Source organism: Ixodes scapularis, unplaced genomic scaffold, assembly GCF_016920785.2.
Source record: "Ixodes scapularis isolate PalLabHiFi unplaced genomic scaffold, ASM1692078v2 PGA_scaffold4__175_contigs__length_147842914, whole genome shotgun sequence".
In the NCBI taxonomy this organism is placed as follows: Eukaryota; Metazoa; Arthropoda; class Arachnida; order Ixodida; family Ixodidae; genus Ixodes; species Ixodes scapularis.
Window position 1 is genome coordinate 134,453,325 of NW_024609879.1, and position 25,548 is coordinate 134,478,872.

Consider the following 25,548-nt stretch of genomic DNA (forward strand, 5'->3'; position numbering starts at 1 on the left):
ACACTGAAAACACTTTTATTTGAAATTATGTAGTCTTCTCAGAGTCGAACCTTCGTGCCGTCTCTACCGTATGGTTTTTGTTTTATAATGTTGATACAGTAAGCATAAATAATATACGATAAAAGCACCATCCCAGGAATTGCGATGTTTAGATGTAAGCCACAATATTGTTAAACTTGCAGGCTTTTCTGCAGTGTCGGTACGACACGGCAGAAAAGTCATTGTCATTCTTGAACCCAGCACTCAAGTGGTAGGGTAACGCGGTGTAAAATATCTGTCATCCAGCACCCAACAATATTTCCAACACCTGTCGCACAATGCAGTACTGTTCTACGATTGATGAGGCCTCCTTTTACAATTCTTTATGTTATTACTCCGCTGACTTCAAAACCTTGACAAAACATAAATAGAAGTAAAAATACAAAACGAAACGTGAGATCGCAACGATTGTTAGCGATGCCGGTGAAAGCGATGTTTCAGTCTCCGTGTTCAAGATCTACATACCTGAAATCAACATTTTTTTTTTATTGGGCAAGGTAACAAAGACATTTTTTCAACGTGGCAATAGGGCAACATAAGCAACAGATTAGCCGCCAATGACGAGGAGTGTTAAAAGCAAGTGAAGCGATAATCACAATGATCATTCAATGGCTTCTACTTCTGCTCACCCCTGGGAATCACGCAAGTAAACATGACTCATTGAATTGTTTTGTCTGGGTTATTTGCCTGGTGCACAGTGTGGCCTTTTTTAATCTATATTTGGAGATCTTTTTAGAATTAGTACTTGTAGAAGCGACTAGAGGAGCGAGAAGTGGTTGATTGTTTTATCAAGAGCCTCACTTTAATACATCTGGAGACCCTTAGCGGGTATGTTACACGCAATCAAGGATGCGTTAAAATATCCTGTTGAAGTTTTCTCCAGTCAAGTTTAATAAATTTGAAGCGTCGGGTATGTGAACTCGTAAACAATCGAAAGCAATGACTCTGACTACCAGCACTAAGGGAGCACACAAACCCTGGATAGCAGTCAGCGTTCAAAAAGACTGCACACGCACAATATGGTTTGTGATTCATGTAAACCACAAAAGTTGACTTGAGTTCTTGACAAAAAGAAAGAAATTGAATTCTCTACTCCTCGAACTGAAGTGATCTAAAGTACCCCTCAAAACGTTCATCGGTTGAACTGCAGAGTGTTGTTTTGTATTATTTTAATTTGCATGAAACATATGCGTATCTGTAGGCATCCTTTTGAGTACTCTCATGGCAGTAGAGCATTTCTAAAAAAAAAAGAACACATACCCAGACACAATTACTTAGATTATCTACTGGTTTGCTTAACCTAGCTGATACACTGTATTGTCACTTTGTAGGCCAACGTTTAGTGATTATAGACATGACCTTTAAATGCAGAACGCAGCAAGAATTTGGTTAGTTATTTAGACAAGATCGGGCCCATTAAAGCTACGTCCTTAGCCGCATCGCGCAGTTTGTATTTTGGCGACCAATATAGCAACCCTTAAGACGCTTTGCTTATGACATAAAACGAAGGGGTTTCACAGAGACACTTTACGCTCGCCGAACCCTGTACATTAAAGAAGTACACGCCTTCTTGTTTAGATATTTATGAAATGTGTTGGAGACCAAATCTTCAGCCTTGAGAATTACCCGACCTACAAGAATGTGAAATTTATATTTTAGGTAGTTTTTGCAGAACAAATTTGATAGGTGCTCTTTTGTGCAAAACAGGAATCCCAAACTTGTGGTAATGACGAAAACAGGCAGAGTTAGAGAAGCAGTAATGAAATTTAAGTTGTAGTTATGCGGTACAAAACGTAAATGGACTCACTACACGTGTATTGGGAGCATAAATAACGTATAAGCTCCGACTTTTTCTTATAGTCCTTTCGATTTTGTGATAAGTACTAAGGCTTTTTAATTTGTTCGCCAGAAATAGTATCACTCTGATATTTTATATCTTGATGAACTAGCCATGATTGTTAATGTTTACATCTAAAATTAACTTTTGGCATTCCACATAGACGAACTCCGCGGCCAGATTGTGTATCCTCGACTCTTGGAAAGCAGGTCGGAAAAAAGCACGGAAGTGGTACAAATTGACCCATATCTCACCCTTAGCTTGGAGCGGAGTCCCATATTTCGAGATTATCTCAAAGTTTTTGACTTGGAAAACGGAGCCTATGTGACTAAGACTGTAAGTTCTTACTCAATTTTAAAGAAAGCTTGCCGGAGGTATATTTCTTGAGAGGTTTTGACTGAGGTTTTTTTTTTTTTAGATACCGAGCCAAACATACAGTGAACATTTGCGACAGGACAAAACCCATTTTTCTTCGCTGATGTTCTATGAAACCCTACATGGTCCTTTACTGGTAATGATTTGTTTTATATATTGTACTAGAAGGATACACAAAGTGCATCTATGTCATACTCATTGATGAGCAACGAGAACAAATTAAACATTTGTATGCTTTTTTTTACAGAGAGTTTGTACATGATGTTTGTTTAATCTAGGGTGACCACCCATCCCGCGACTCGCGGGACAGTCCCGCATTTAGGGCTCGTGTCCCCCCGGAAGAAATATCCAAATCTTCAAAATTTTCCGCATTTCACGTAAAATTCACTCATGGCGCTGCCGAACAACGGGGCACGGAGAAGCGCGGAGTTCACTGGTAAACGTGTGAATCGCGATGGTACACCAATTTTTATCAAAGCATTGCGGGGAGCGACTGTCGTTTTCGCAGGAGAACTGACGCGCATGCGCCCTTGTGCCTCTCTTCCTTTGGTGGCAAAATATTGCGAGAGAAAATTGCTCGCCAAAAAGTTGAAAAATAAATTATTGTAATTGTTTTCAAATCATGCTGTGTCAATGCAAAAGGGTTGCTGTGGAAAGTTTTATTTTTTATTTTTTTTTAGTGAAAACCACACAAGGCAAAACGACTGCAACTCACGACGGTCAAAAACAACAGCATAAGGTTCGAAATTTGTGTAGGAGCATATTGGTAAAAATAAGAATCCACAAGAAACAAGCAGCCGTAAAAGATTTACTGCCTCCGCTATCCCTTTGATGCATTGAGTTCTGCTGCAGTCAATTTCATGCTTTCAACTTAGGCACATTTATTAACGTTTGTGGCATTAAAACATAAAATATATGACTGAGAGTGAAAATTAATTTAGCCTAATTGCCGCAATACAATTTGAAGCTGTATAATATGTGAACTACAGTGAGTGTGCAGGCGAGCTGGTGGTAGCTGATCATGTCATATAACGCCTGAGACTGTGGTGGAAGAAATTGGAAACTTTTTAGTAGAGCGAACAGACACAAGAAGAGACGTCCCTTTCTGTGTCTGTTCCTCCTACTAAAAAGTTTACAATTTTTTCCACCACAGTCTCATGTGTTATATGACATGTATAATATGTTTTCGGACAAGACACGATATTAAATGTGTTGGCAGAGCCATATTTCGTGGCGTGTGTTGTTAAATTCCCTCGAATAGTTTTTTTATGGCGTTTTTCTAACCTGAGACTAGGGCAGAAGGAGGAAAAAAAATGTTTCCTCCTTTCGCCCCAATCTTGGTTTAAAAAGCATCATGGTAAACGTCCACCAACTCAGCTGCACAATAAGCTTTTTTTTTTTTTTTTTCGCAGTTGTTACAGTCGAAATATAATACCGTCCTTCCCTTACAACCCCCTCCCCCCCCCCCCCCCCCCCCCTTCCCGGTCAGCGTGTCCCGCATTTCGCTACCAGGAAGGTGGTCACCCTAGTTTAATCCTAATAGTATTTCTGGAGGCCCTTCAATGGTTCAATTTCAAATATTGACGTACATTTTTAAACATTGTTATTCAACTAATGTCGCCTGTCAGACGTACACCAGCAAACATGACTGCTTCTAAAACGTACGGCCTTGTCCCTCTTTGGGAATATTTGGTGCTATGATGAAAAAGGTGCTCTTTAAATTAAACAGATACCTCTATTAAAATAAATAATGTTTCTTTTCGAGATAGGTGTTACAAGACCACCCTTGTGAAAAGGTGCCTCATACAACCAAAAGAGTGAACTTTAAGAACTGTTACTAGGAATAGTGAATGTATACCTTCTGCCAAATTTAATCGACATAACAGGAAACGTATTTCTTTCGGATGCCTTTCAGACGGGTATTGTAAATATTACACACACAATTGAGCCTGATATTGTTTCATCTCGAGACTTGAACGGCGCAATTCCTCACAGAGTGCAAAGAATCAGTGACGAAATTACACCAACAATGCTTCAAAGGAAAAAATACAAAGGTAATTCGCAACAAACAATTCCTCACGCATTTAGGTGAAGTAGGGTAAAATCCATTGAAAAATTGTTTTTACAGACTATATTTCACCTCGTAAACATTTGTCAGTCACGTACACGCGCGGAAGGAGCATTAAGGTTATCGACGTGATGTAATAATGATAAAACTGGGAAAGAACTTCATGCCAATGTCCCTCATTTCAATTCAGCACATCAACACCGACTAAATGCTGCAACGTTCTATTTTTGTTGATAACGCTGCTAACACGGATAGGGTAGGAGCTAATATATTGCAAACATCAATCCTAAGTAAACTTTGGCTGACTCGTTTATCGTTTGTTTTCAAAGCTTGTAACATAAAAAGACAAAACAAAAATATTGTTTTAGATTTTTTATGCGAAACTTTTGCCGGGATTAAAATGAAAGTTTATTGATTGCCATCTTTAACAGAACACGGACTATCCAGTGTTTGTTTCTTGTTGTTAAAATTAGTTTTCAACTTCGTGAAAATAGTTGATCTTGAATGCGCGTCCACTTTTTGAGATTTCACGGGACCATTTTTATGCGCTTGTTCAGCGCATTAAGACGTGGATTTTCCCAAAAAAGTTCTAGTTTCATCGTAACTGTTCCCCTAACCAGATGAAATAAAGTAAAAAAAAAAGTATGAAATATTGTGGGGCCATTATGTTGCACACGGGAAATGTTCTAGAGTCTTGTGACATCAGGTCACCTGACGTAAATTTCTCCGCCTAATTTAGCGGGAAAATCGAATTGGTTTGCATGACACGGGCGTTAATTTTCTTGGTAAATTTCGGGGGGAAATCGGCGTCACGTGACCTGATGGCACGTGGCCTATACATCAATTCAACTTCCCCGCTAAATTTAGCGGACAACTTGAATTGGTGCGCCGGCGCTGGTCTATGGCGTACCCTATTGCAACACTGCGCGCGTTACATTATATGGGGCGTCACAAGCCTGCGCGAAATGCGTCTGCATGAAATCCGTCTTCGAAAGGAAATCCGTAGCAACTAGCCAAAAGATACGCTTCACGCACGAAAAAAAAAAGGCCGCAACTAACTTAGAAAGTAACTTCGTACAAAAATAATGCACAATAAACAGTAAATTTTTAGTGTAGTCAGCGACTAATTCAGAAATGGAGGGATGGCTTATTGTGTTTTCACTTTTTTTCTTCGTTATCCGTTTTTGGAGTTTTCTCCGCTTTGGCGAAATCTTACTGGCTACGAAGCGATGATGAGATGGTTGGGACTTGACACTCCGTGCAGTCACTCAAGCTGTCACCTACTGTATACGGCGAGCAAGTTTGTCTGCTCTTTGCGCACCACGTGCGTTTGTTTACACCCCAAAAATTCGCCCACGTGCTTTTGTTTCCCCCTGACCTGAACAGATAACTTCGCTTTCCAATGTGTACTTTGTCATTGCGAGTTTTCTGCGCGTTTTATACATATTGCCCTTTGTTGGGCTTGCCCCTCCTTGTGATTCATTGCGCCAAAGACGCATTTTGAAACACTTGCTCGCCGTATAAAATTCGGACTGAACCGTTCCAACCTCGACATTGCTTTCCGTACGTCGCCGTAAACGTGGCTTTGTAATATACTTCTTTTATAGCACAATTATACTGTTTCGTACTATTTCCATTCTTAGACGATTTCCGAGTGAGTTCCCGGAATGGTAAAGCGGATAAAAATGGCAAATCCGGGCAGAAGGGTAAACAGGAGAATCAGGGTAAAGCTAAGAAGCCGCCGAAAGGTGAAATATTTTTTTTATATATGCTGAGTTTTTAAGAGAGAATGTTTCCAACGCTTGACATTATCGTTTCTTCCTTTCTAGTGTACACCTTGGAAATATCAATAGTTACTGACAAGTGGGCCATGAAAAACATCGATAAACGCGCACGTGTGAAATACGAGGCGTATTATGCCACAGTAGTGAATGCGGTGAGTGTTCGTTGTAGCGGAAAAAAGATTGCAGTATCCATTTCGAAAGTGTTAGAATTAAAAGTTTTTCAATTATGAAAGTTACAAGGAGCACAACTTTCCATTCGATAGTAATCTCCTCATAGTCGCTTGGTGTGGCATTTTCGTTGCTCGGGAAAAAAAAGTTTTGGCATTGTAAACTGAAGAGTTTAAAAAAAAATATGTTTAATTTTACAGGTTGTTCTGAGGTTGAGCCTTTTGCGAAGTCCAGTAATTCAACTAAAGCTTCTCGGAGTGTACGTTGTGAGTATTTGTTACATTAAGCGTATTTATCGAAGGTAAATCCTTACTACTCAAAATGCAATTTATATTGAAATTTGCATTCCATGCCTTTTGTGACTGTGGATAACTCTGCTGAAATCGTATTTTCTTTAGGGAGTAATTTTTTTTTTGCCATGTTTTATATTACCATGGTCGCACAAAAATTATTATATGCCTGGAGTGCTGCTGACAATAAATCCAATTTCTATGCGTACCACTACGTGTACGTAGTGCCTGCGCAACAACCTAGACATTTGGTTCTAAATTATGCGTGCAAAATCATGCAAACCTTTTTTTTTAAATATTTTATAAGTAAACACAAAAGCTTGTAAAGGAAAAGTGTAAAAAGCAAAAACATGAATTGAAAAAAGTTTTTGGGGTGTGCTATGAGCGATCGTTGCTTACTATGAAGTACATTATTTCTGAACCACCCGATGGAACATATATTCTTTCAGAGTGCCTCATGAAAAGGTTTTTTCACTCGTCTTCAGACGTAGATATTTAAATATAAATGATATTTAGGAAATATGCATGACTAGGTATTTTTTAATTTTGCAATTCTATTTGAGATGCCCTTTTCAATAGTTCATGAAGCAACATTGGCCGTCGCCCTTGCTTATCAAAGTTAGGCGAGGTGGCACAACCTAAGGCCCGTTACAAAGAGTATAGACATTAATATCTATCCATACCTCTATTCATTGGACACGAAAGGCGTGGTTGGATCCGAGTCCTCGCCGAGTGCCGACGCAGGCCTCGTGTCCAATACAAGCATAGAGCATGTGAGCACGCAATGGCGGACAGGCGTTGGCGCAGACTTTTGAAAATAGCCTAATACATCATCTTGACCTATCGAGACCGTGGGACTCTTAGTAGAACCCTATTCGACAAGACTTAGGCAATTAGTTGCACATGACATGAGCACCCAAAATAAACAGGATACGATGATCGCACTTAGAGCACCTCAAATTCTTTCCGCATCCACTGTATTCACCCGATTTCACTCCCTCAGACTTCCACCGATTCCCGAAACTCAAGACCTTTCTGACTGGAAAGAGATTTCTGTAGAATAAAGAGGTGATGGAGGCTGTAAACAGTTATTTTGGGGATCTCCCGGGAGGGAATCGAAAAGCTGGAGATACACTAGACCAAGCGTGTCAAGCTACAGGGGATCATGCCTAAAAATAAAGTGTGACTTAAATGATATATATATATATATATATATCAGGGTGTCGAACCGGAACCGGACAGAACCGAAAACCGGAACCGAACCGGTATTTTTTCCGGAACTGAACTTGAACCCGAACCGTTATATTGTTATCGCGATGAACCCGAACCGAAACTGAACCGGAAAAAAAAATAACGGTTACCGGCTCATGTCAAAACGGTTCGGCCACGCGCTGTTGACAATGAATGTGCTATCAATGCCATTTGTTTTTTAAGTGCCGTCAACTGACACACACCCTCGCTTACATATTTTTCTTCTCCACTCAGTCTTAGGAATATAAACGCTGCATCCATGAATCTTGACAAACACTGCATCCATGAATCTTGACATAGGAACCAGTATTGCGCTGGTCGCGGCTTGCACGGAAAAAAAAAATTAAAAGGCTGTGCAAAAAAAAAAAAAAAAAAAAATCGCGTTACGGGATTTTATTTTCCTACGATCTCGTAAATCCTAAATGCTGCTGTGTGCTCATTTCATAACACGTTTCTAGAACGGGATGTTGCAATTTTTTTATTTTTTTTATTTTCATGTTATTTTGATGTTATTTTGATTTTGTTATTTTGATGCTGCAATTTGTCAGTTATAATTTCCGAACCGGTTCGCGAGCCGCTTCAGCGCCCCGAACCGGTTCGCGAACCGGTTCGCGGATCGAATTAATCGAACCGGAACTGAACCGGAACAAAATAAATTTACCTGAACCTGAACCGTAATCGAACCCGTATTTTTTTCGGTTCGACACACTGATATATAAATATTATAATGGGAATGAGTGAAGGTTGACAAGTGCAGCCGCAGTCAACCTTCAGTCATTCCTATTATAATATATATATATATGTATATATATAGTGAAGGTTGACAAGTGCAGCCGCAGTAATATTGTGAACGAAGGGGGGAGAAGGTGATTATTGAATTTATTGCATAAAAGTTAGGGAAAAAGAAAGGGAAAGAGAGCTGGTGAAAAATTGGGCCAGTAGCGGGGATTGAACCCGCAACCTTCGCCTGTCCGGGGCGACACCTTAACCGATTGGACCTTTTTCTTTTATTATTTAAAATTGATCTTTATGTCCATGTTTAAAAAAAATTCGTTCACACTTCCTCATGCAATCAAAGTGCAGAAAAAGCACAAAAGAGCACAACACAGTGTGCAGCGTGCAAAGTAACACAAAGCGACACAACAGTTCACGTGTCTAATCCGCAGTTCAAAGTCCGCAAATGCATAGGCAGTACTAACCCTGGAGACCGCCGCAAGGCAAACGGCGTGCCTCACTTGGTGATGGCAGAGAACCCGCACACTCCGAGCCGAGCTTTCAGTGTTTCCCAACACTCAAGCCCCTCCTGCTCTGTCGTCGCAATCAGCGAGCTGGCATTCCCAAACCACCCAAAAAATGCCTCCACGCAGGTTTCCCTCCTTCGACAACATGAAGGTTATCCGTTTTTGACCTCCACAACGCGTGCAAGCCAAGGATGGTCAGAACCTCAAAGGCTCGACTGTCTCTTCCCGTCCCACACTCAAGAAACATTGAACTTCGCCACGACTCATGCAGATCAACTTCTAGTGCCGCTCGCAGCTGTGCCCCAAAAAGTTCAGCATGTGTGCAAAATAGGATAACATGTTCCAGAGTCTCTGGAAAAGGACAAAGCGCGCAATTCGTGGACCACGGTACGAAAAAAACCCCTTTGCACCAACCATGTTTTTACCGGAAAAGCTCTCAGATGTAAACGCAAGAAAAATTTTTTTGTAGCTGTTCTTACGGGATAGCGTCGGAGCCGTTTGAAAACATCCGACTCCACTGCTGTTCCTTCCCACATCTGATACAGTGGGACAGGAATTAGCATGTCGAGCGTGTCCCATTACAGGGTCTTTCGTTTCACCTTGTCAAGGTACTCATCAGAGAAGCGGTCCTTAAAAATCCTAATCGCTGCTTCAATTTCTTTGTAGAATTTTAAGATCCACGAGCGGGAAGACCCAGCCTCACCTTCTAGCCACTGTACTAAAAAATTACCTCCGAGCACTCTGAAGGAGGATAAAACAATGTCGTTCCTCTGACTTCTGAAAAAACATTACACGGTGAACTTTTAACTTAAGTTCAACGTTTACTAAGCCCAGGCCGCCTCTCTTTTGGCTCAAAAACAAGTTGTCGCGTCTCATGCGCTCAAATAGTGATTCCCACACAAAGGTGGCAAGAAAACGGTGCACTTTGCAAACCTCACTTTGTGCACACGGTCCCATTTGGGCTGGATAATATATGGTTGAAAAAAAAAAAAAAAACAGCATTGCAGACAAAAAATCGAGTAGGCGGAGACATCTGCCTACCGTGCCATTCTAACACTTTGACATTTAGACGGTTCAGATCGATTCCACCATGTCCCGTGCTGAGACGCTCCGGGTTCAAATTCACTCCTAAATAGTTCGTCACCGAGTCCGCAAAACGTATGCCAAGAAATTGTTCCGGCTCGGAGCACCATTTGCCGAGCCACGCTCCCTTTGACTTCCCCGCGCTCATTTGGGCACCGGAGGCAGTGCAGAAGGCGCCGATATGTTGAACCGCCGCCTGCACTTGACTTTTCGAAGAGCACAGCACTGTTAAATCGTCCGCATACGCAAGCATATTTACGGAGCCTCCCGGTAGAGTTAGTCCACGGATGTTCACGTCACCCGCGACAGCTCTGCACAGAGGTTCGAGGTAGAGCGCGAACAAAAATGGGCGACATTGGGCACCCCTATCGCACCGATCTGCTGATGGGGATGGAGGCAGTCCTGTTTCCGTTCACAAGTGGGCAAGTTGACACGTCCCTGTAGCACAGCTTCACGTACTTCAGAAGCCACGCTTTAACCCCGCAGCTCTCAAGAATGCTGAAGAGGAATGAGTGCAATACACGGTCGAAGGCCTTGCTCAGGTCCACTTGAAGTCTGCGAGGGGCTGGCCGAGGACCTGCGCCGCTTCGCACGCGACTCGCATGGTGTGCAGATTTGTGGCGATAGTCCTGCCTTTGAGGCCGTAGGTTTGGTATCCGCCTACGACGTCACATAGGCCAGCGTCCAGCCGTTGGGTTATTACCTTGGCCAGCACCTTGTAATCCGTGGTCAGAAGGCTGATGGGACGAAAGCTGTCCACACTGGGTTCTTTCCCACCATGCTTCTTCGGTATGAGAACTGTCAGAGCCTGTCGCATGGATGGTGGCACCAGGTTCCGTCGCCGAATGTCTTCGAGGACGTCACAGAGTATCGGGGCAAGCTCGCTCAGGAACGTCTTGTAGAAAACGCCGCCTAAACCATCGATCCCCGGAGACTTCCGTGAGGCGAGTTTTTTTGACGGCCCACTCGATTTCTGCGCGGAAATCTTGTTGATCTCCTCTCACAGCTCCTCCGACACCTTCGGAAGCGGCACTCCGGGTACCCGGAGCGGCTGAAGGTGCTCTTTTTCCGTAAACTAATCCTTGTACGCTAAGACGAAAGCGTTTTCAATATCTTCTTGCTCTGACAGAATGGTATCCAGGACTCGGAGTGACGTAACGCGCTTCTGAGCAGACTGCTGCCTTCCTTCGTTTTAAAAACTTTTCTTGGTTCTTCGTCTCTTTTCAACGCAAGCGTGCGACACCGGATCATTGCTCCCCGATACTGCTTCTCGAGTATTTCGAGAAGTCGTCCCTTGCAATCTTTGATGTCTTCAGTGAAGACGCCTGGAGTCTTGTTCTCCTCTTAAATCAGGGTTGAGAGGGTTTGCACGAGTTCGCGCTTCTCGGCACGTACGTGGGCAGCCTTTTTCTGACCGTATCCCCTGTATGCGGTCAACTTAACTTTTTTCAGCTGTTCCCATTGTACTGCGTTCATCGGGTGGTTTCCTTCGGCTTCTTGAATTATCTGTTTTATCGTTCTGCAGAACTGCTCATCTTCCAAAAGTGCGTCATTCAGTTTCCAGCCACTCCACCATGATGACGTGGCGTTTCTGCGAACGACCTTTCTCAATGCCATGATAACGCAGGCGTGATCAGAGAAAGCTACCGGGACAGCTTTATAGGGGCCCTAATCTAGACACTTGGCGAAAAAGTCGGCGAGAAATTTGGCGGCTCTGATTGGCCGACGCCGCACTTGACCTTGGCGCCGGCCAATCATAGCCGTCAGATTTCTCGTCGTCTTTCTCGCCAAGTGTCCAGATTAGGGCCCCAGGTCAGGCTAACTGCGGCGAGTTCGCTTGATACGTATATTCGATCTAGCCGTGCGTGTGTGCCAGTGTGTGTACACAGGGAAGGCGGTTTCCGTCAGCTCTGTGACGCCTTGAAGATCAAAGTCACGCAGTAGCTCGCGCAACTCGACCAGCCTTGAGTCTGCCCTTGCGCCTTTCGAACAGTCCACCGCTTTCATGACACAATTAAAGTCTCCGCCAAGCACTGTTTTGCATGGAGTATCCAGGTACTGTCGCAAAGACGCAAAAAATTCTTTCCGACTCGCCGAGTCATTCGGAGCGTAAACCGACACACACTTGTACAGTTCATTATGATAAATGACGTCAATACTGCAGATTCTGTCATTCTTATCTGTTTCCCACACGGGGCATATATTCATTCCTCCCTTTTTTAATCATGACAGCCGTTCCAGCGCTTTGGCCGTTTGCGACTGACACTAAGATTGCGTAGTGACGCGCCACAAAACGAGCCATGGCTTCAAGTTGTGCATTTGTCGAAAGTTTGGATCTTGCAGAAACAATACCTCTATCTCCTTTTCAAGAAGAAAGTTCAGCACCCACTGCTTGCGTTGTTGCGCTTGTAAACTAACGCAGTTCAGCGTCGAAAACTTGAGACGCTTTATGTTTCCTTTGATTCCTATAAAGGGAGGGTCACTGGCGGCGTCAGTAAAAACATTGCGAACGTCTCAGCGAACCGAAAATTGAATAGGAATGAACGAAAAGAACCCCACCTACTCCGGTGGCTTCCGGTCCTGTTCCTTCGTCGGAAGTCGCGTGGCGGGTTTAAACCTGGCCCGTCGGGGTTTTGTGAACTTCTGCCATTTTAGGCCCGACCGCTGCACTTGGCCGTCGTCTTCGGAGCGCTGGTCCGACGGGAGCTTGAAGTTCTCCCCAGAGTCACTGAGCTCGGGGTCGTCGTCTGTCGCCCGCTCCGCCGTGCCGTCCTGGTCCAATTAGATGCCTGGCCCTTCTCCTTGACGTCTAGCATTGGAACTTTGAAGTCCCCTTTGCCGGGATTGCTCCCCGTCGATGCCGCAGGAGCCGAAGCAGGGGGCCCCGTCGGAACTGGTACCGTCTGCTGCTTCTCGGGCGGCGCACTCTCAGCTTCCGTTTGACCCGGCGTCGTAGTCGGTACTGCGACGACGTGCTCCGCGCCCTCTGCTGCCTTCTGAGCCTCCTCCTCGTCCATTTTGAGGTTCGACGCTTCGTTCTCAACGGTTGCCTCGGTGACGGTGGCATACGTCACCACACAGTTGACGCGTTCATGCCCGAAGCGTCCACACTTTTCGCACTTCGGTACGCGACACTCGCGGCGTATGTGTCCTGTGCCCTTACACTGGAGGCAGAGCGGTGAGCGCCCTGGTACAACTACCAAGACGTTCCCGCCGGCGATCCTCAACTGATGTGGAAGGCGGTTTAGGGATACGCCCTCCTTTGGGCTTAGCCGAGCCAGCCTAGTCGTGAACTGGATGGCCGCGAAGCCATCGGCTCTCCAGGCGTCACGCGTGATTCCGTTCACCTTTCCGAAAGGCTCCAGGGCCTTCCGCACAACCTCGTCGGTGACGTGAAAAGGAACCCAGTGCAGCTTCACGCGAACATCCGCGTTGTCGGGGTGGATGATCACACAGCGCTTGCCTTTTATGTAGAGCTCCGCCGCCTCTACCACACGCCGCTTAGATTCCGCCGTCTTCAGAGAGAGCATCCAGACGTGGTTCATCAGGTATCTTGTACGGTCTTCCGGAGACGTCGCCATAAAGTAGAACGGAGTTCTGCGCAACACTTCTTGAAGGAAGCGGGGGCAGAACGACACGGTAGTCGTCGGTGGAAGCAAAGAGTTTCCGCGGCCTGCGAGGGCTGTTATCGCCGCTCCTTGGGAGAGCATGATTACACAACCGTCGCTGGCGAGCGCCGGGCGTGGAATCCCTTAACCGATTAGATCATCCCGGCCACCTGGTTTCGGCGGACTCAATTTCTGACCAGCCCTCCGTGTACTGTCTAGTTTCGAATTCGCTTAACTTGGTAGACGACAAGCGTTGCTGATTTAAGGCCCGCGCTATTTCCGACATGCGGCAGTGACGTGGCACGTCATCTCAGCTTCAAATGTCCGGAAAGGGCCCGTCTTCCAACATATCTAGGGAACCACTCCTCCCCATAGGGACAGGCTGCACCGTAGATATAATGGGAATGAGTGAAGATTGACAAGTACAGCCGTAGTAATATTGTCAACGAAGACGGGAGGAGGTGATTATTGAATTTATTGCATTAAAGTTAAGGAAAGGGAAAGAGAAAGAGAGCTGGCGAAATATATATATATATAAAACTGAGAAGAAAAAAACCCTTAGTGAAAAACAGCAACAACGGACGATTTAATCTTCGACGAAGATTAAATCGTCCGTTGTTGCTGTTTTTCACTAAGGGTTTTTTTCTTCTCAGTTTTATACCCACGCCTTCGGCCTCCCGCCACCATGCCCGTTATATATATATATATATATATATATATATATATATATATATATATATATATATATATATATATATATATATATATATTTAACTGAGAACAAAAAAAACCTTGGTGAAAACAGCAACAACGGACGATTTCTTCTTTGACGTTTCGGCCGGAGTCCGGCCTTCGCAAGGAAAAACTTATACAGATGAACGCGGGTGGTATTTATACAATGCTGCGGTCGAGTCCAAGTTTCAGAAATGGCGGGATGACGGTCGGAATTTCCAAAGAAACGTAGGAAGTGTTCCAGATGGGCGAACGTTTATACAATGCTACGGTCGGGTCCAAATTTGGAGCCGACCGTAGCATTATATACATATATATATATATATATATATATATATATATATATATATATATATTATTTTCAATTCTGTTTTTAAAACTTTTCAATCTACCCTCGTTAAAAGTAAAATGATACAACGGGAACTTTCCTAAAACTCGCTAAACTTAAATATTTTGCTGATGTGCTTATCATACTTGGGGTTCTTAGCTGGAATGTCAGGTTATTGGCAACCCTACAAAGCACAGAGAGAGTAGATACACCTTAATTAACCTACAGAATGACCATATGTCGTTAAATTTTGTTATTTTGTTTAACGGTGTCCGTTACAAACAAGGAGCAATGCAAAAACCTTTGTCCTATATTGTGCATGACCATGACAGTCACTTTATAAAAGGATAAATGCAGTGTTTTATATATTAGAAATTATGAATACAACCAAGGGTTTTTAAGGGTAGAATTGCTGAGAACGCACTCTAAAAGGATTCCCTAAAAAGAGCAGAAAAAACTTAATAGGCTATTTATATAAACTACAATGTGTATAAGAAACAAAAAAAAAAAAAGAAAAAAACTTCCCCACTCCATTGAAAACGAGGAATCAATCCCTTACTGTTTTAATAACTTGATTATCTTTTTTTTTTTAAATTTCGATCGTAGAGTTGGTTGATATACACGACCAAAAGCTTAGACTCCATTAAATCGACAATCTTTTGTTGGTTGTTCTCGACTACGCCATAATTATTGCTCATGCTTCGCAGGTTCCTCCTTTTGTGATATCACAAATCGTGCATCGGCGTGGATTTTATGTCCTTGAAACCGGTCGTGAATTAGCGAAAAACGAAAAAGTAACGAAAGCTCTCCAAAAAAGTGACATAGTAATATACGCGACGGGGTGAGTAATCCTGCAGTCCGCTATATATAAATATAGGTAACTTAAGAAATGCTTGGCGCGGCTTGTGCCGTACATCTATATTGTCACGAATGACATGGTGACGATACAAAGAGTAACTGAAGAAACTGAAAAGTTTAATAGAGCGAACTTGGGCCTAAAAGAAAAAAAAAAAGGGGAGGGGGTACAGAAGATAACAACTGAGTGTCGCAAGCGTCGAATTCGGCGTAACAGCAGGATCGAACGCTGGTGCGAGGCTGACTCCGGCTTGCCACGTGGAGCACTTTTTGTAGCCGCGTGGCTTTCTGGAACATTCGGTCTAGAACGTTCGGCACGTAGAACATTCGTAACTCGATCAGAAGAGAACGTTCACAGATTCGCGAGAACGCCAAGTAGAAAGAAGAAATAAAAAGACATTTCGTTCCATGGAATCGAACCCAGATCCTCCGCGCGACTGCCATGCACGGTAACCGTTCGGCCACGTGCGCGCTCGCTCAGCGGCACTCTTGGCAATATCCTCGCTACGCAAAGAATGTAGATAGTGGCATGAGCCGATAAGAAGGGCGAAGAGCTAATGACAAAGTGAGAGGTGTTAAAATATTGGTCCACGCCCTGTATTTCTTAGGCTGCAAGTGATTATGCACAAAATGTATAAAATATAAATGCTCAGTATAAGGTGTGGTAAAGGATATCATCTTTCGCCAAAAGGTAACCAAGGAAGTGGATAAGAAATTCCAGAATGCTTTACGACTGGTGCTCAATTCTTATCGTAGCTTTTACGAAAATACAACCAGTTTATCGTCGAATGAAAACACCGTAATAATTGCCCTCTTCGCGCCGCCATCTTTTTCTACTGAGCTGCAGAATCCGCTCTGAACATGCATAGTGAATTTATTCCGCACAAAACATGGGTTGTAAAGGTGTACGTAGCATTGAGAACATGTTTTCTTGATAGTGCATTAGATGAGGCAAATTGTGCATATCCAGTGAAAGCTGATCTTGAATTCTTTCATCCCAACAAATCTTTTTCCGTTTCTTACAGTTGGCCTAAGCTCGATATTTCTCGGCCCCATAGGCTGGTTATACCAAATGGTAAGAGCACTTAGTTTACACTGATTCTAGTTGTTAAGATAAAAGAATACCTCTACAGAACAGATGGAACGACACGTGCTTTAAAAGAGACACACGTGGCGCCAATGTATTATTTAGTTCAATATGTCTTGTAGCCCCTGTGAGAATTTAGCAAGTGTGCACTTTTTCTGGAACCTTAAAAAAAATAGTTATTCAAACAATGTCTGCGCTCACGTGACAGAAAAAAATAATGTCGTAGAGATGATAAGGCCTGTTTACATAAAAACTTTTGTCACCAGTTTTACGGTGTCAAAAAAAGAGCCAAGCGTTAGCAGTAGCCTGTGACAACCAATGATAAACGGGACGAGGATTACACTATTGTGTTCACGCTTCTTGGATCATGCTTTGTGATTCCTTTTTCTGCCTCCTTATCAAATATTTCTGCAGGGTCATTGGCTACACATCGACAATTCAATTCAATTCAATTCAATGTTTATTTTCCATTTTTTTTTACAATGACGGCAGTTCAGAACAAGCGAAGCCCTGAGTTTTTGAAGCTCTCAGCAACAATAGTCTATATTAATGTGAAATAGATGTAAGAGTTCATTGAATACCTTTAAAGAATTGTTCAAAGGGGTATGGAAATAAAAATTTAGATATTCAAATTTCGTTCTGAAATGAGTCAAGCATGACAGATAATAACCGTAAATGATAATCGTACGTTTGTATTTTGAATGACTGGCTATATTTGTCGTTCCAAACGGTGCACTCGAGCAAGCGCTCAAAGAGAAGCGAACGGAGAGCGCGATGCGTCATGGGATATCCGGCGCAAACAAAAACAGGAAGAAAAGATTCCCCTCATTCGTGGCGTGGTTATGAGCTTTGCCCTTGGTGGCGTTGTGAGCATTGTGGTGCTACAAGCGAGCCGTTCGAAGTACCCGTGGGGTGACGAGCGGGTGGCTGGCCCAAGGAGCACGTAACTTCCACAACACTGTCAGCTTAGGGCTGAACGGGATGGGGAAAGCAACTTTTGTAATTAGAATGCAATTAATTGCATCAAATTTTGTTCGAGTTTTGAGTGACCGGCTAATCTTCTAGGGTGAGAGTGGCTGTGCCCGGTTGCACGAACGAGGGTCCGAGAAAGAGGGAAGTCCTTCCTTTCCGTCTTCTAGGATTCGTGAATTCAGGGGGAGAGCTAATGTCACATTCGTCGGGGGCGCGCACGGCACCGAGAAAATGTCGCCCCCAAGGCCACGTCACTGTGTAGGTGCACCACATGACGCACTACCAGGCGAACGCGAAGCATCCCGCCGTGCGACGCGCTCGGTGAGGTCACTGCAAGGGCAAACCATGAACGGGTCGACGCTAAAAAATATCCGCAAGAGTGGGGCGGCGGCTCGCGCCATCTAGCGAGGAATGAAAGTAACAAATTGTCTTTCAATTGGATGGGTCAAGTATGTACTTGTTACACCGAAACTTCGCCCGCCAACGTAAGAACAATAACACATGGACTATGAAACAGAGCGTTTACACATATGCGATTTTATTGTCGGGCTGGCGACAAGCGATAGGTCCACGTCCTGTGTGAAAACCAACAGAGGCGAGGGCACGCAGGGGTGAAAAGAAAAACAAGAAATTAATTAGGCGATAAAAAGCCGCGCACGGCGACAATACGACAAGACCATCAGAAAGAAATGTCCGAACACCCGTTATTCCAACAACACACTCACGAACCTTCGGGCAGCGGGGCCGCGAAAAAAAAACAAGACAGCACTCAATTCCCGACACAACGCGAAACAATTTCGCTGGTGCAAAGAAGACGAAAGTTCCGAAAAAGGAAAGTCCCCACTGCGAAACCCAAACTCCAGGAAAAATTTCAAACGAAGTCCGAAGGCTCACCGACGTCTTGAATCCGACGAACACGAAAGCTTCATGTGCCCGGCGTGGTGGACTGGTTGCTCGGTGGCCGACGCAACGCAGCACCGCACGCACACACGCACACACTTCCCGAAAAGGGAAAAACCGACGCCCGTCGTCACTGCTGGAATCGTAGCCAGAGCAGAGGGCTTGAGGGAAAGAAGATAGCAGCGCCGACATCATGCACTCTCGAGTTGCGGGCCGCCATGTTTCGCGAGACGAGGAAGGAAGACCGACGACGAGGCGAGAGAGAGAGAGGAGGTGCCGAAGGAAGCGGAGAGCGTTCACTCAAGGTCGCAGTGCGAGAACCTGCAGGGCCTCCTTCCGACGGTGCAGCTGGTGCAGCAACGCACCGGGGCCGCGCGCCGCATGAAGTCCCCGGCGAACGTAGTGCAGCCGCACCGACACGACCAAGCGAACATGATACGTCCGTCGGTGCAGCGCGGTGCGGTGCGGTGCGCCCCAGGCGGATGTGACATAAGAAGGAAAATGTTGAAATGCCAAGGAGCGGCGCTGCTGCGAAGGAATCTGCTACGTCACGACTACGTAGCAAGTCCCCCAACGTTGCTAGATTACCTCCCAAATAGGCTCCGCTTGCATCCACCCGGTGCACATTAAAAGATCGTTTATTTACCTTTAAATTATTTTAGAGCGCAGCTCTTAGGGGCCCGTTCCCGGCTTGAGCGGCGTCGGCGTCGGCGTAACCAAGGTCATCCCAGGGTCACGCGACCCCCAAGGTCATCCCAAGGTCACGTGGCCCCCAAGGTCACCTCAAGGTCACGTGACCCCTCCCCCAGTGCCACGATGACGTCATCGTGGCACTCGATGACGTCATCGTCACTGATGACGTCACCGGCATCCGCATCGTCATCGTCATCATCACTGATGACGTCATCCACTGATCTCTATGTCTATTTGCTGGATCGCGTTTGACCAGCTCCGCTGGCCATCTTTAGGTAGAGTTATATCATCTCTAGCCATCATAGTAATATGGCGGACAGCGCAATGGCGGCAGGCTGCCATAAAAATAGCCGTAGATCTAGTACACTGTACCGTGGGTGACATTTCGTGCTTGATTGAAGTTGTTCGACGAAGCAGATTCTTGAAACCCGGCTCCTCATCTTTGAGGACCCGGCAAAAGTTCTACGAAAGCGCAGCACCGGGGGAAAGCAGCGCAGCTCGCATCAAAAGCAGACTCCGTACCGTCGTCTGCTTTCGATGCTTCTTTCGATGCGACTTTCGGTACGTGCTGTGCTGCTTTTCTCCCGGTGCTGCGATTTCGTGAAACTTTTACCAGGTCCTCAAAAACCAGACTACTGTTCACGCCGGGTTTCAAAAACATGTTTCGTCAAATAATTTTAATCAAGCACGCAATATCACCCACGCTATTTTGACCGCAGCCTGCCAACCCACCGGCCAAAACGCTATCTGCCATGGATGGATGATAGCGGCTGCAGCAGCTTACATTGGCTAGAGGTGATATAACTCTACCTAAAGATGGCCGCCAGTGACCGCATTCGCGGAGCGGGCAAACGCGATCCAGCAATTGTCATAGAGATCAGTGACGTCATCAGTGACGTCACTGATGACCTCACCGGCATCCGCATCGTCATCGTCATCATCACTGATGACGTCATCAGTTACGTCACTGATGATGTCACCGGCATCCGCATCGTCATCGTCATCATCACGGATTACGTCATCAGTGACGTCACTGATGACGTCACCGACATCCGCATCGTCATCGTCATCATCGCTGATGACGTCATCGGAACCCGCATCGTCATCGTCACTTATGACGTCATCAGTGACGTCACTGATGACCTCACCGGCATCCGCATCATCATCATCATCACTGATGACGTCATCAGTGACGTCACTGATGACGTCACCGGCATCCGCATCGTCATCGTCATCATCACGGATGACGTCATCAGTGACGTCACTGATGACATGATTGGCATCGTCACGTGACCCCCCAAGGTCACGTGACCCCCCCCCCCCCAGGTCACTTCACCCCCCCAGTACCCTTCCCTCCTCCTCCTCAAGAGCTGCGCTCTAATTCGGTGTTACAGGGAGTTGTAAACGGCTTTCACTTTTTTCTTGTGCCCTTCAACGGAAGTAACAGTAAGAAAGCACAAAACAGAGGGACAAAAACGGAAATGTACAAGCTTGTACATGTACAAGCTTGTACATGAAAGCTTGTACATGTCTGTTTTTGTCCCTCTGTTTGTTTTGTGCTTTCTTACTGTTACATCTTTCCCAACACGCTCGTCAAAGTCTTCAACGGAAGACTGGTGTTTTTGAGTTTAGGGTGCAACATGCGACACACTAGAAAATGAGCACTGGAATTTCGTTTCCCTACCCCTTTAAGGCATGCTGCCTTTTTTGTTTGTTTACTGTGACGTGCAACAGTTTCTGAACACTCACAACAGCTTTCCACAATATCAAAATTCACGAATGCGTGTTCAGCCCAGTGAGTCGGTGCTTTTCTGCTGAGTGATAAGCGTCGCTGAAAACATGTATAGAGAATAATTTTGATTACCATTGCGAGCACGGCAATCAAGTTGCTTGGCGTGCGGCATTTGGAGGGGCGTCACCGGGTATGATTTCTTTTTACATGGCGAGTTCCCCTCTATCTAATACATTTTCTGAAAAAAAGGTAAGAAAACGACCACACACAGTGTGCTGCGATCGACAACGGTAGCTGCTCCGTTGTGGAAAGACGTGCTGAAGGAGATTTGCCTTCAGCCAGCCTGCTGTATAATGTTTGCAGTGGGTTTTTTGCTTTCAGTGGAATTTATGTGGGAGACGCGTGTGAGGAGATGTGGGATTTGATTTAACGATTGAGAGAGATGTTGCATGTGTTGCAAAAGGACACAGAGAAGGTGCCTTGTTTTTGTGGCTGAAACGCTCTTTCAGAACGGGGGCGCCCTTGACTGCGCCTGAAGAAGTGAAAGTACGTTCGCGAGTTGTTCTTTAGAGGAGCGGACAACGCACGGGAATGGAGCCTGGGCGGAGGCAGTGGGGAGGCGGGGGAGCGTGTCCGCACAAAGCAAACACGTGCGTATTTCGCACACGTGGTTGCCGGGACACTAACAGCTACCGCTGTGAAAAAAATTATATCATGTGATAATTAATCGCTCTTGTTTCTACGGTGCACCAGAGTACGGTTTCGAAGGAAAGGTCTGTACTAACATGAAGTTTGGCTACGTCGTGGATGAAGGATATTACCAGCTGATCAACCCTCTGACTCGAGTCATAGCACGTCTGTAAGTATCTGCGCCTACGTTTTCTATTTGAAACCACGAAAGGGAATCGACTACCACATTGCGGTTGATGAATTTGCTGCATGGCAATGCGAACCAACGTTACAAGTTAAAGGGCAGTGAACAAGGTTTCTGTTTCAGCTGAACTATAGGCGCAGCCGACGCTACGAGCTTAGGGGACGAATTTAGCAGGGTTAAAACGGCAAGTGACTGTGCCTTTTTTGTTTATGATTGGTTCAGCGATGATACAATACGCTCAGAAACACGACGGACTCCGGGATTATGCCCTTTTGACGCTGTCTGATTGGTCCGATCAGCTCGTAGCGTCGGCTGCGTCTTGACTTAAAAACGATGTGTGGAGCGCCCGGTGCCTCTTCGTGGTGCGTCCGCTCGGTGGCGCTCGCTACGCTATCAGTCCAGCACACATGAACAGAAGCGACGAAACTGATGGAACGTTGTATGCACATTTCCTGCGGCGGAAGTGATTCTATTGTAGTTCTTATCACAAATCTGATCTTTTCACATAAAGAACGTCGTTCGAAAACAACCTTTCTCCCTTGACCATTGGAGCAGCGCCGCTGGCGACGCTACGATTGCTATCCCGCCGGTACCTGCTGGCGCGCAGGCAACGAAGCAGGATCCCGTTTTCGAACGAGGCTCTCCGTGGAGTATGCCTACTGAGCGGACTAAGAACGGTGATGCGAACAACGCGTGAATGTGCAGCTCTCTATTCAAGCTATTCTAAGTGCAAGAATTAGCACTTACGGACATCAGCCGTCGCTTTCTTAAATCTCACTAAATTAGAGCACTAAGGATGTTCTGTGAAATCCGAAGGTTGAACGACAGTGTGACATTTCTATAGTATCTTTCCATTGTCCCTGAAAGCACGTGGTTAACAATCTTCATGTGTCTTGCTCTAAAGTTTCTTCTTTAGTGTTATAATTACACGTTTTACTTAAAGGAAAGCTAAAACACTTCTTGAAAAAAGAAAGCGAGTTAGAGGTCAATTCTTGCGTATTTCTATACCGTTAATCTGAATATCACGTTCGTTTTCCCCGAAGATGTCACTAAACGTGAGAAACCTCCGACCAGTCATGACGTCATACTAGGACATTTTGGCCAGCCAAGGTCGTGTCGCGCGTGTGGGCAGCGCGTGCAGTTGCGAGCTTACCAAGTATATGCCCCCGCAGTGACACCAGTCGTGACGTCTCTTTCGGACATTTTTGAAAATAGCAAGAGCACTTGTGCATAGCTTTAATAGGCACTGTAGATGTGCGTGAGTGGAGATTTCGAAAACTCATTATATGACGTCAGTATCAAAAATTAATTTCTGGCGTTTCCTTGATCCCAGTTAAAAAAAAATAATCACGATATTCGTGATCTTGATTGCAAAATAAAGACGTTTAAGTGTTTTCACTGAAATACAAAACCACTTCACTTTCCATTAAGTTGGTGAAATCAAGGGTAATGTAAGATTGCAGCAGCTCGCAAACAAGATATAAAAGTTGAAGATCTATGAAAAATTTATTCAAGAGGTCGCGGTAAAACGAAGTACAATAGGAAGAACAAAGTGCAATCTCGATTTTCTAGATGTTTCAATACTTGTGATTACTTTGACTCATAAAGATAGACAAAATATGACCAAAATATACCTTTGCTCAGGAGTTCTGAATCTTTATTTCTCAGGGAACGCCTATCTTTTTTGTCTAATTGCCAGGGAACATTTCTCGGTCTAGGTGTTATTGCGAAAAAGTAGCGAAAAAAGCCGATTTACAATAGCTTCGTTCGATTATGCCTGCACCTCTTGCACCGGTGCAGAATAGTGTAAAGCGGGGGTGCCGCCCGGTCGTGTCTCAATATACATACCAGAAGTACACTGCCACACACTTTTCTGCACCGGTGCAGGAGGTGCAAAGAAATCGAATGAAGCTTTTGACAACGATGCACTTGTTAGGACATCTCTGGCACATTGTCATGCATCACAGTATGGCGAAAATCTAAAGTAGTGCTTAAAGTTGAAGGACACCCAGGAACGGGCGAGGAAATTCGGGAGCTTTGGGCACACTTGAGGGCACTCCTGGGTACCCCTGGGCTCCTAAAGGAACCCAGTTTCAGAAGACATGTCTTAGCAGAAACACTGTAACATTCGCACACTCTGATTATCGGCGCCTCAGACTTTCTTTCTAGTCTTAAAAGTGTTTCCTTTTGTTCATAAGCACTCAAACGCTCCGTGTATATTTCGAGAATACGCAGAATAATGTAACACATAGATATATCGTGAGTGTCATTCTCCTTTTGCTTAAAAAAAATACTTTGAATATTTTTGAACACGAGAAACTTCGGAATAAATTTAGTCATAACAATGAAGCTAATTTTTTGTTTAACCTAAAAATTCCATAAAATGTCAGGCACATCTCTTTTCTCGCAAACCGCTTAGGAGAGCGTATACCTGCAAACTACGCAAGGAGCTCGGCAAATAACGAGACTGAAATTATGTATAGACCTAAAACATTTATGGCAGATTGCTAGGCAATCGTGTTGCGTACGTGAAGTGTTCTAGCATCACAAACGTTTAGCAAAATCTCTGATTTTACAGACGCCAGACGCCTACATTCATGGCGCGTTTCGTCGGACAGTTTAACGCGTTCCATGCGTACACTTGATTGTTGCTTCTAGAATGAAGCGATATTATCCACTAATCGAGTTGATAAACCCGGCGATCTTCCAGAGCATTCCATAGTCGCGAGCTCTTCTCTCCCAGTGCATACAGGTGGTCGAGCTTCTCCTCGCCTGCCCTTCTAATCAAATGACCTTCCCGTTAACCAATCAGCGTTGAGCCCCACACTCCTCCTCTCCCACCCGTCAAACAATCACTGTCGATCCTCGTGGCCACGATTTTATCCAGGCTTCACAAAATTCCGAACACCTATAGCCAAAGAACCGTAAAAAGAAAACGGTCTTCTCTGTGACACTGAGCATGCCATTTTACTTGATTACGTCATTCTGAGTGTAATAGCGGAGACATTGCCTTTATGCGTAAATATACTTCCAGTCTTTGGCTTTCCCATGTGATGTACGGCAAAATAGACACACCAGAATCCCTAAAACGCGTTCATATTTTAGACAAATTTGCTTGACCAATTCACAGACGACCAAGTCAGCGACTAATGTTGAATCGATATTTTGCTGCTTGTTTTAATTTTGCCCCGAACGTTACAGACTTGGAAGTGCTTACGACGGTGCTTTCGAGGCACAACGCTGCTCGCGTGCCGATCGATTTCTCATGTCCCCCCTGGGGCCGGCGCTGCCCTATGCTTTCTCAAGATGCACCAAGAATGCCATAAAAAAATTCATGGAAACGTACGTGCAAACATTTGTGTTTATTAGCTACTTTTGATTTTCAAAGGTACGATAATAATTCTTGCAACAGTTTTCGGACGCAAAGTCATGTCTCATTGATAGACACACCTCCGTTTCCTCAATCAAGTGTCCATAGTTTGAGTCGTCCATAATGACTAGACAAAAATGCATATATTTCGCGATTTTGTCGCCAAACAAAATTCTCTATATTGCGGGGTATTTATATTAACTAGGCCCATATTAGCGAGACGTGACTATACAGTCAGGGCAAGGGGTTATACTACTCCAC

At 44.8% G+C, this 25,548-nt stretch overlaps 1 pseudogene; it reads left to right on the forward strand.

Annotated features, from left to right (window-relative positions):
* Positions 1–636: 636 nt before the first annotated feature.
* Positions 637–25,286, forward strand: LOC115311448 (annotated as a pseudogene).
* Positions 25,287–25,548: the final 262 nt, after the last annotated feature.